The sequence below is a fragment of the Megascapheus bottae genome, chromosome X, assembly GCF_031878675.1.
Source record: "Megascapheus bottae isolate mThoBot1 chromosome X, mThoBot2.hap1, whole genome shotgun sequence".
Lineage (NCBI taxonomy): Eukaryota > Metazoa > Chordata > Mammalia > Rodentia > Geomyidae > Megascapheus > Megascapheus bottae.
This window is the reverse complement of record NC_143547.1, coordinates 23,512,124-23,524,553: the sequence shown is the minus strand read 5'-3', so window position 1 is coordinate 23,524,553 and position 12,430 is coordinate 23,512,124. Positions and strand designations below refer to the sequence as shown.

Below are 12,430 nucleotides of genomic sequence, written 5' to 3'. Positions count from 1 at the left end.
CTAGTCCTCATTTTGTGAGCCATCTTCCTCAGCTGAAAAATGAGAAGTCTGACTAGAACTAAGATCCATTCCATAATTTATCATAAAAGAAACATCAGGTCAACTGAAAAAAAAACAGTGATGAGAATTAGCAAAAATGCAAAAATCATTCTAAGTATACAAAGAACTGTATTAATTCTGCAGTTATACATCTATGCGCTAGATACTTTATATATGCATATATATATACACACATATGTGTATATATATATATGTATGTTAAGATCTATCAAAGACTCAGGATGATCAGTTTGCGTAGATGGAAGCCACCAACTTAGAAGTATTTGCAGAATTAAAAAAAAATATTTTGAGGCCAGGAGCGTGGCCTAGTGGTGGAGTGCTTGCCTAGCATGCATGAAGCCCTGGGTTTGAATCCTAGGTACCACACACACAGAAAAAAAAGCCAGAAGTGGTGCTGTGACTCAAGTGGTAGAGCACTAGCCTTGAGAAAGCTCAAGGACACTGCCCAGGCCCAGAGTTCAAGCCCCAGGACTGGCAAAGAAAATTTTTTTGAACCATGTCACTATATGTTGTCCAGTTTCTGTTCATCTCCTGGGCTTCAGTGATACTAGTGTCTCAGTCGCCCAATCCAGCATGTATCACTGCACAGGGTTTTGGAAGACAAAAATAAAGTATTTGAGCAAAATGAGTAAAACAATAACAAACAGGGTAGCAATAACAGAGCATCAGCACACACACAAAAAAAGAATTACAGGAGAAAAGGGTGTACCAGAATATGTCATTTTTGGCCAAAAATTAATAGTACAGTATGCAAACTCAGCAATTCCTACAAGCCAACATGCCAAGAATTCTAAAATAATCCATTTTTAGTATACTTGACATTTGGATTTACTGGAGACAAGTTCAGAATAAAATTCTACTTTAAACATTCGTTTTAGAGTTGGAACTCTCTATGGCAAAGTGCTCTGAAATAATATGAGATATATCTTGCAATGTGCATAATTTGTATTTCAAACCTAACTGAACTAATGCCTGAACTTTCCCCTATGTTTGAATCTGTATTTTTGGCAACATGAATGACAGAAATAAACTCACATGGTAGTGATAGAACAAAAGATACAAAGGCTTATCAGATCTTCCCGTCCTCTCCAAAGAATTACAAAAAAAAAACAAAAACAAAAACAAAACAAAAAACCCTATCTACACATCAGACTCACCTTTTGAATGCCTGGTTCCTTCTCCAAATTTACTCAGCTAGAATCTACAGAAAACAGACTCCATGTTTGTGATAAACAACTGATGCAGAAACTGCTAGGAAGTCACTGAGAAAACTGGAAACCTAGCTGGGCACAGGTGGCATGTACCATTAGTCCCAGTGCTCAAGAGACTGGCTGATATGGGAGAATCATTGAGCTCAAGAGTTCAAGACCAGACTAAGTTGAAACCTAGTCTTAAAAGAGGAAGTGGGGCACTGGTGACTCACACCTGTAACCCCAGCTACTTAAAGCCAGCACCAGCAGGAAAGTCTGTGAGACTCTTGTCTCCAATTAACCACCAAAAAATCGGTTGTATGTTGGTAAATGTGGCATTGTCTGTTTTATTTTTCTAAAAAAAAAAAACCAAAACAGAAAAAGGAAATAGATCTATGGCTCAAGATGTAGAGCACTAAGTAATCTTTGAGCAAAAAGTTTCAGGGACAGTGCCTGGCCCTGAGGTAAAGCCCTAGGTTGGCACAATAAACAAAATAAATGGAAACTGTTTTCTCTCCCTCTTCCTCCTTTCCTCTTTCACTCACTCATACATATACACACAGAGTTAAGGGCTATAGATATGTTTGAAGAATATATTTTAGGTAAGTTAAAGTGGTTATTACTTCGTATTCAACAAAAAAATAAATTTGAAACCCAATAATGTGCTAGAAAATATGAGGAAAACCTTTATATTAAGAATGCTCCTAGAATCTGGGCCAGGAGCAAGGCCTAGTGGTAGAGCACTTGCCTAGCACACATGAAGCCCTGGGTTCGATTCCTTAGTACCACATACATAGAAAAAATTGGTGCTGTAGCTCAAGTGGTAGAGTGCTAGCCCTGAGAAAGCACGAGGATAGTGCCCAGGCCCTGAGCTCAAGTCCCAGGACTGGCAAAAAAAAAAAAGAATGCTCCTAGAATAACTTGGGGAAATGCTTTTTTGGGGACACAGCTCAGTGACAGAGCCCTCTGGCTCGCAAGTACCCTAGATCCTGTCTCTACCTGGGGAGGGAGGGGGAGTTCTTAAGATTTCCCTAGTAGGCTTCCTTTACCACTATACACAATTTTTACAGAATGGTTCAAAGGGATTAAGAGGCACAAATACCAAATAACTGATACTACGCATTGCCAATCAATGTTGGAAAGATATGTTACAATACATAAAATGTGAACATCCTATAATCCCAGCTAAAGAGGCCATAGATGGGAGGGTCATAATAGGAAACTGGCCTGGGTAAAGGCTCCAGGGAAAGGGCCAGAAACCTAATCTGATAAATAACTAAAGCAAAAAAAAAAAAAAGGCTCGAAGTATGGATCAACTGGTAAAGCCAAGGCCTTTAGTTCAAACTCTTAATTCTTGATATTGCCTCTGTCTCTCACACACTTGGCAAAATACTATTTGCTACAAATTTTTAATATTTCCCTTAGCAAATAAAGATATTTCACAAATTGCAAATTTTTTGTATTAGCAATCAATACTATTTCATTGTCTCCCACAGAAGTCGAAATACCACTCAAACATCAGATACAGTGGAAACAATACTACACAACACAATAAATTGAAAATTTACCAGTGTTGACATGTAATACTTAGTAAATGATAATTGTGCTGATAATGGATAGCAGTTGGAAAAATTCATTTTCTTACTACTCCACTTTAAAGTTCTATAACATGTGAAAAAAATAACCCTGTGGTTTCAACCTGAATCATACAGCCTCAATCATACAGAATGCTTTTAAAATATACTTTTTTACCTAGGCCTCATGTCAGACCAAATTGACTAGCCTCTGTGGGTAGGATCCAGGCATCAGTATTAAACAAAAAAACATTTCTCCAAGTCATTCTAATTCAGAGTTGAGGACCAATGCATTAATTCTTTCCTGAAATACTGTTAGACTCTATTAAAAATACAGAGCTTTTGAAAATACAGCTCCTAAAACAATCAAATGGAAATTAGCATCATATTTTTCAGTTTTGAGAAAGAAAAACATTTCAAACTTCAGAAAACTTATCAGCAGGGCAGAACCTAAAATGCAGGCTATCATGAAAGCATATTTTTAGAGCAAAATTTTTTAAAATCAAGTACATCAATAAGCCACATCAGTAATACAACCTTTATAGTTTACTACCCCAAACACAAAGGACTAAAACTTTAACACATACTCCTTTATATTTCAAATAACTTTCTTTAATGCTTCAGATTGAGTTTCAAAGTTTAAAATCCCCCAAATATAAAACTATTAAAATTATCTGTTGAAATAAAGAAGTGCTAAACGAACACCTGCATGTGTCCAACCATAACTGGCAAACTCATGACAGACACTCATTTTTAAAACTACAAGACAAAACTACAAAACTATATCAAAAAAGAACAATTTCCAAGGAGACACTAAATTTATCTTCTCCAGATACGAGAAAATGATCCTGAGACAAAAGACAAAGTAAATCCTACTTGAGCATTCCACTGATAATAACAAAACGGTGAAATGCCAACAAGAGATTCCAATTAGCAGTAAAAGGTAAGATCTGTCCTTCAAAGTTACTTCCTGAAAGAATTTAATATTCCCCACATTCTGTTCTGATTAATCCCTCCACAAATTCTCTCAGAAATTACCAAGGTCAGCAAACTAAAGACAGAAAGCAGCACGAGAACATTAACAAGAATTTCAAAAAGTTAAATTTTCCTGTAAGATATAATACATAATATATTTGCATTGTCAAAAGTTGTATTTTTAAATTGAAATCAAAATATACTGAAAAAAACCATCAAACAGTTTGCGCTCACCCTTGGAACATCAATTCCAAACAGTTCATGAAGACTTTCGTTCTACCCAAACACTGGAACAATAAAGTTTAAAAGGTTAAAGTTGTATGACAAAGCACACGAATTTAAAATTTGACAAAAAAGGTGACCTCTCTATATAATTAATACTTAACTCTTCAAAGAATCTAAAAGGTATTTGCTTGAAACCAAAATGGCAGCCTAGTGAATTAGTGGACTAGTGAGATCTAAAAGAGAGCTTGCAATCTCTTTTTAAGTTCAAGTATACGGGTGAGTTACGAAAGCCAAGCTAGTCTTAGTTAACCAGTACTTAACGTAAGGGTAGACAATGAGCCTCAAGAGGGAATGTGCCTGCGGGAAAAGTTTGCTAATCAATGCACCCCAAATTATTCTTTCTCTAAAGTGAAATTATACAAACGATGTATTAAGACACTTGTAGGTTCCCCGGTAAAAAGAACACTACAAATACTCCCTCTTCCAAAAACAAAGCCTGAATATTTAACCTAAATCTACAACTCGGTCACAGTTAAAGTCAAAGGCAATCTGAAGCAATTATATACACCTGTAAAGTCCACCGTGAAAACTTAATTAATGCTATAACGATGGAACTTCCAAAAACTAAAATGTTTACGTAGATCTCCTAAAACAAGCAAGCAAAAACAACCACAAAAACAAAAAGAAAACCCACCTTCAATTCCCGTGTAAATTCTCGTCCTTGCAGAAAGTCATACAAATACCCAAAAACAAAACAAAACAATGAAACAAACCCTGTTATACACCTGCTTCTTAACTCTCGAAATATTTCCCAATGAATGAAAAAATAAAGCGCGGATCAAATCGTAAAGCCTCTCTCACGAACTTGCCTGGTCCATGTTAATGATTTTGCAGAAATAGTTAAAACATTTTTCGCAGCTCTGGCCTTGGGCAGATTCGGAGGTGGGGGTGGGGGGGGGACCCGAGGGCGGTGGAGAGAGCCGATAAGCGGCCCCGAGTCCGAGACCACAGGGCGGCGGAGAAACTGCGGGTTATCGTGGGAGCCTGGGGGGAGACGGTGAGGCGGACAAGTCGTCAGGCTTAATGGCCAGGCGTAGCCGAGGCCTAGCTCTACCGCTTCAAATCACTCCACCTCAGTAATGGCGTTTGGTGTCAAGTGGAACGAGTCTAAGGAGAAGAGCGGCGGCGGGGCCTTCGAGTGCCGCCGGGCCACAAGACTCCGGGGTGCGGGCCTCAGAGCTGGTTAGGCCTGCTGTGCGGATGGGGGGCGCTGCTCGCCGCTTTGGGAGACTCCATCCTCCTTCTCAGCCCCAGACAGGACGGGGAGGGGGAGGGGAGGGGAGAGGAGGGGGAGGGGGAGGGAGAGGAGGGGGAGGGACAGAGCCGTCAGCCATTTTCCCTTACAGTCCAAAACACACAGACACGCTCCCGGGACACCGGCTCACCGTGGAATGGGGGGAGGGAGAGTGGGGGAACCCGCGCACAAACGCCTTGCCAGGACTGCGGGAGGGGAGCCGGGACCCCCCTCCTCCGCCCGCGCCCACTGAGGGAGAAACCACACACACACACCCCCTCGTCCTCCTCCTCTCACCCACATCCAGCTGGTGGCCCCGGAATGGAGCATTGCCCCGGCCGGGCTTGGCTACTTACCGCACAACACGGGCGTCTTCTCAGAACCAGGACACGCGGAGGCGGGAGGCAGCAAAAGTCGGTCTCAAGAACAAGGCCTTAAACCGGGGCGCATCCCAAACCTGGGGGAGACGGGCGACAAAAGTGTGTCGAGAGGCTGCCGAGGGGGGGGGTTGTCGGCTCCGGGCTTGAAAAATGAAAAAAAAAAACCAAAAAACCAAAACAAAATAACAAGAGGCTGCACACGGCCAGCAAAAATGCGCTCCTCACCCTGCCCACCCTGAAGCGGCCCTGGCCGCAGCCGCCACCTCCTCCCCACGGCCGGCAGCGGCCCTCTTCCCCCTTCTCCCCTCGGACTGGGGCTCTCGCGGAGCTCAGTCAGGCTCCGGGCGGTGCGTTTCTCCTGCGTCACCTCCTCCTGCTCCTCCTCCTACAGCGGCAGTTTCACCTTCCCCTAGTCGCCGCCTGTCCCCGTTCCCGGCCTGGTCGTTTTTGCTGCGGCTCACTCCCGACACTGACTAGAATCACCAGGCGCTAAAGCAGCCGCCTCCTCCCGTGAGAGAGAGAGAGCGAGCGAGTGAGCGCGAGCGAGAGGCGGCGGCAGCGGCGGCGGGCTCCCGCGAGGCCCGTGAGCTGCGCTAGACGGGAGGGGCTCGACACGGTTAGAAGGCCCCGGACGGGGCCAGCTGAGGAGAAGGGTGCAGCTCCGGGGGGAGGGGAGGGACGGCGGAGACTACCTTCCGCAGCCCCGGAGACCGGTCCTCGTCAATATGGCGGATCCGGCAAGGCCCCAAAAAAAAAAAAAAAAAAAAAAAAAAGGCCGCTCTGCCACTGGCGGCGGCAGCAGCGGCGACGACGGCAGCAGCAGTGGAGGTGGCGACGGCAGCGGCAGCAGCAGCAACAGCGGTGGTGGTGATGGTGGTGGTGGTGGCGGCGTCGGCGTCGGCGGCGGCAGCGGCGGCGGCGGTGGCGGCGGCGGCGGCAGCGCAGACTCCCACTAGCCCCAGCGCCGCCCAAAGCCCAGAGGGTCTCCGCCCCCCTCAAGCCCCACCCCTCCAAAGTCCCGCCCCCAACCTCCCCTAGCCCCCTCCCACTGAGCTACCCCCTCCCGCCCCGCCCCTCCCACCCAGGCCTGTAGAGCCTAGACCCGCGCGGCCGACCTAAAGACGCCTGGAACGCCTAGCCGGGTGGGGGGAGGGGTAGACAATGCGGTAAAGATTGTTCACGAGACGTCGTTTCCTCTGGCTCCTTCTGGAGGGTCACTTGACGGCTAGAACCTGTCTTCCTTACTCCTAGTCTGGGAAGCGGGGCGAGGGCAAAGGTGACACGAAGACTAACCGACAGAGGAAGGGAGTTGGGAAAAGGCGGCCCAAAATGAGGTGTGACACGGTGGTGAAGCGGCTGGGCTATGAGGACGGACTGGGTGTGTACAGGCTAGGACATAGTTAACCGCCTGAGCCGCAGCCGCGTCGCTAAGTTTGACTTGGGCCGCTTGTTTTTGTTCCATTGTGAACTGTGGCCCCGCCGACAAATGCCCGGATGATGACGTCACCGATCTCCCCCCCTTTTCCGGAATTGGGAGGCGGGAGGGAGGACGAGGCGGGGAGGGGGGGGGACGGGGGCTTGGCGGAAAGAGGAGATCCGTCCACCAAGCGCTCTAGGCGGTCGCGCCGTGAAGCCTGAGGGGTCCCGATCGCGCAGCTGACTCGCACCACGTGACACGAGCGAACCCGGGCTTGCGGGCGGCGGCGCGCGGTCCCAAGGGCTTGGCCACCTGCTCCTCCCCGATAGCGGGAAGGTGTGGCCATATCTCCTGCGGCGAGAGGAGGGGGGGCTGTTGGGAAGTGGAGGATTTTTTTTTCCCATCCTCGGAGGGAGGTGCTCTTCAAGGCTCATTCACAGGATCCTGCAGCAGCCGCAGCTGACAGCACTGCGGCTCCCTGAAAGCCTCGCTGAACTGTAACTGACTTTTTGACTGTAGAAGCACTTAAAAGTCGCCCAGGAAAAGCGAAAATTAGACAGGGCTCTGGACCGCACAGCAACTAGGCAGTATTAAAGGTGGCAAGATTGCCAAATCATCTGCACCATTCAGCGTGAGAACCCGGAAGTGACTGATAGACCCATCCGCTACCAGGGACTTTTTTTTAAAAAACATGTCTATAATCCCAAGTGCAGGGCTGCAGAGGAAATTTTTATTAGACTAAAATAAATAGAGAACTTGAGCCAGTTTTATAGTCTATGTAGGATGTCCAAATGAAGAGGAAATAAGTTCTTTTAATTTGCCAATTTCTTGTTGCATTAAAAATGTCTGCAGGCAACCAAATTACACCCCAAAATCTCAGTAAGACCCTATAAAACAAGTTCTCTTATATCGTATAGGATAGTATTGAGTTTAGTTATGCTATTATCTAATAAAGGAGTGCTAAAAGTGAATCAAAACTAGTATTGATAACAATGAGAGAACATTACTGTGTCTACTTTTTAAACCCTTTCTCTTTACAAAACTTCACTATTTACAAAATTAACAATGTTTGCAATAATATTTAAAATATTAATTAAATAATATTTACAATATTAACAATAAATACATTATTTATGTGGAGGGAGGCATGTCTCAGCTGGTAGAGCACCAGCCAAAGAGGCAAAGCATCAAATACAGAGTTCACAACTCTTACCTTGTGTTATTTTGTCTTTATAGTAATTCGCCTACCCCTAGTAGTTCACCAGCTCCTACAGAACAGACACTTAACATCTGCTTATTGTATCTTCTTACTTCTGTGACATAGCCAGGACATACATTACTGCCCTTGATTTTAGATATGATGTAGCTGGGCCCTGGTGGCTGGTACCTGTAATCCTGGCTATTCAGGAGTCTAAGATCTGAGGATTACAGTTTGAAGCCATCTGGGACAGGAAAGTCCATGACATTCTTATCTTCAGTTAACCAGAAAAAAGCCCAAAGTGGAGCTGGGGCTCAAGTGGTAGAGTGGCAACCTTGAGTGAAAGCTAAGGAATCTTGTCTAGATACTAGAGTTCAAGCCAAAGGACGAGCACAGAAGTAAGGCAGATTTGTCTAGGACCGGCAAGTAAATATAAATAGGAATGTGTGTGTACTTGGGCACTGTTCTTGAGCTTTTTTGCTCGAGGTGGCCACTCTACCACTTCAGCCATAGCATCGCTTCCAGATTTAGGTGATTAATTGGAAATAAGGGTCTCAAGTTCTTTCCTACTTGGGCGAGCTTTGACCAAGGTCCTCAAATCTCAGCCTCCTGAGTGGTTAGGATTATGGGCCTGAGCCACTGGAGCCTGACTGAACATAGGCCTTTTAACCCTGCACCTTTAACAATGATGTCCATTCTAACATTCTATTCAGCATTGTACTAACCAGGGAAAGAAAAAGAAACAAAAGTCAGCCAGATAAGAAAGGAATTATTGGGCCGGGAGTTTGGCCTAGTGGTAGAGTGCTTGCCTAGCATACTGGAACACCAGGTTTCGATTCCTTGGTACTACATACACAGAAAAAAGCAGGAAGGGGTGCTGAGGTTCAAGTGGTAGCTCTAGCCTTGAGAAAGTCTACGGACAGTGCTCAGGCCTTGAGTTCAAGCCCAGGACTGGCAAAGAGGGAGAGAGGGAGAGAGGGAGAGGGAGAGAAAGAGAGAGGGGGGGGGAGTTATTGCCTGCAAGTACTGGGTCCTTGATTTAAAACCCCAGGAGACACTATGTTGAAAATAAACCATACAACTTGTGGGTGGAGATGGTAGGGAAAAACTAGGAGAGAGCAAGGTAAGGGATGACATTGTCCAACAAGAAATGTACTCTTTACCTGACTTATGAAACTGGAACTCCTCTGTATATCACCTTTATAGTAACAGGAATTTTTTAACCCAGTAGAGAAAAAAATTAAAAGAACAATACAATTCTCTTTATTTTCGCATGACATGATCATCTTATAATTAGAAAATTGAGTATTCACTGTAAAAATATTAAAGCTCATGAGTGAGTTTTGCAAGGTTGCAAGATTTATGCTCAATATTATAAAATAAATTTTATTTTACCCACTGGTAGTAAACAGTATAAAAGTGAAATTACAAATTTTCTGTTTACAAATGATATAGAATATTTAGGATGGCTGGCAATGTGGCTTAGTAGTACAGTGCTTGCCTACCCTGAATGATGCCTTGTGGGTATGAGTACCACATAAACAGAATAAGCCGGAAGTGGTGCTATGACTCAAGTGACATGGTGCTAGCCTTGAGCAAATGAAGCTCAAGGACAGTACCTAGGCCCTAAGTTCAAGCCTCAGGACTGGCAAAAACATAAAAAAAGAATACTTAGGAATAAATTTAATAACAAAAACAAAATAAACTGAAGTACACTGAAAATTACAAAGCATCATTAAGATAAAGACCAAACTACAGAAAAACATCCCATGCACAAGGATAAAAGGAGTTTTGCTATTGCTGAGCTTTTTGACGTGTACCTATAAGTAAGAGGAGAGTTTGAGGCTAGCCAGAGCAACACGGACTAAAAATTACGTGTTAATGTAATTCCTACTAGTATCCAACAGGCTCTTCCCCCAGAAATTGACAAAAAGATAAGAAAACCCCTCTCACAATAGCCAAGATTATCTTGAAAACTGAAAACAACGTTGGAGGGTTCCTACTTCCTGATTTCAACAGTTTGATCCTTACATAAAGTGAATCCAAATGGAGTACAATGTAGTATTCCAGTGGCATACGATAGAGAGCCCCAGAAATAACTCTTTATGGTCAATTGATTTTTCAGCAAGAATCCCAAAGTAGTGCTGTGGCTCAAGTGGTGGGAGTGCTTATCTTGAGCAAAAGAAGCTCAGGAACAGTGCTCAGGTACAGAGTTAAAGTTCTAGAACCAGCAAAAAAAAAGAGTGAATTAAAAAGGCAACCTATTGGCTGTGAACGATGTATGCAAATCATATATCTGACAGGGGATTCATATCCCGAATATATAAATAACTACAACACAATACAGCAAAGCAAAAAAAAATCAATATAAAACTAGGCCAAGGAAGCTAGGTATGTCTGGTGGTAAACATATATAATCAAATAAACATAAACGAAATGTACCATACATACAATGGAATGTTCAGGCTTAGAAAAAAGGAAAGAAACTCTTATATGGCTTTAATGTGAATGAAGTTTGGAAATATTGTATTAAGTTAAAGAAGCCAGACACAAAAGTCTACATATGATTCCAATTTCATGTAGTGCATAGAGTAGTTAAATTCATGAATATGGAAAGTAAAATAGAGGCTACTGGAGACTGGGGAGAGAGGAATGAGGAGGTATGGCTTAAGAAGTACAGAGTTTCTGTTTGGGATGACAACCAAATATTTGGAAATGGAAAACGGCAATGGTTTTGCAATGGTGTAAATGCACTTAATGTTAATAAATGGTCCACACTTCAAAACAGTTACATTGGGCATATCTGAAACATCCCTTTTGGGCAATTAATATATATTAATGTTTTAATGAGTGACAGGAAAATAATCACAGTTTCAGATGAGAGCACTAGTAAGAGTGGGTAGAGCTAATAAGGAGGATAAATGAGGATGAATATGGTCAATGTAGTTTATGTGCATGTATGGAAGTAAAATAGTAAGTTAAGAGGGAATAGGATGATAGAATAGTGATGGAGTAGATGTATTTTTTAGAAGTGTGGAAACATAACAATGTAATTCCACTTGCACAACTAATATAGGTGAATAAAAAATAATTACATTGGTACATTTTATGAATGTCTTACTACAATGTAGCTCAGTAGTAGAGTGCGTGCTTAGCATGTGTGAGCCTGTGGACTCAATTCTCAGTAATCCTTCAATGAATTCAAATACTGGTAATTTCCTGTGAATCTGTACCAGCAGTTCTGTGGAGCTACCAAAACTATGAGTCTTGCTCTTCAGAGTGGGCATAGCCTTCTCCTTTCACCTATAGGGATGGGAAAGGAATGAGTTAGAATAAGTTCAATGCCACTCCAATTAAAACTTATACAGTGCAAGTATTTTTTTTCTTCCTTTGTTTTGGTTTCTCTTCTGTGACCTCTGTCCTTTAGCTTTAAGATTATAATTTTTACTTCCTGATTCTACATCATTAGCAAAGAGCTTTTCTGTATGTTTATGCTGATCCTGAGGCTTGAACTCAGGGCCAGAGCACTGTCCCTGAGCAATTTTGCTTAAGACTGTTGCTCTACCCCTTGAGCCACAGCTTCATTTCCAGCCTTTGTGGTTAACTGGAGAAAAGAATCTCACTGACTTTTCCCACGTGAGCTGGCTTTGAGCCATGATTTTCAGATCTCAGCTTTTTGAATAGCTGGTATTACAGATGCGAGCCACTGACACTCAGCCTTGAAATGCCTTCTTATATTGCATTTCCTCACAAAGTCTCTCCACTACAATCTCTTCCATCTCACCACTGTGTAAGAAATATTTGATGAGTATAGGCATTGATTACTAAGACACATTTTAGAGAACACAGAGATTCCTGTGTAAATTGGTGGTATTTAATACTTTCAGGGGTACAGATTTCAAGGAAATTCTATATAAAATGAGTTAAGTGTTCCACATCTTGTAGAAATGCCTTCTGGGCACATGGCTAAACAAGTACAGAAGGGACAAGAACCTTGATAAGATGTCCCCTATAGAAGACTTGGAGATCGAATAGAAGGAAGAGAATCCACAATGACTTAGAAGTTTTAAAATAAAAGTACAAGTAGGAATCTAAGAAGATGGTCCCATTTTATCTC

General features: G+C 43.2%; 1 protein-coding gene across 5 annotated transcripts in view; it reads right to left on the bottom strand.

Moving 5' to 3' along the window:
* The window catches only part of Usp9x (ubiquitin specific peptidase 9 X-linked), a 130,734-nt gene extending 124,265 nt beyond the window's left edge, over nucleotides 1–6,469 (bottom strand). For all 5 annotated transcript variants that reach the window (XM_090325744.1, XM_090325745.1, XM_090325747.1 and 2 more), the window contains exons 1-2: nucleotides 6,391–6,469; nucleotides 5,675–5,775 (exon numbers count right to left, since the gene is read on the bottom strand). The gene's annotated coding sequence lies outside the window, so the exon portion shown is untranslated. The remainder of the gene's footprint in view (nucleotides 1–5,674; nucleotides 5,776–6,390) is intronic.
* Between the last annotated feature and the right edge of the window lie 5,961 nt (nucleotides 6,470–12,430).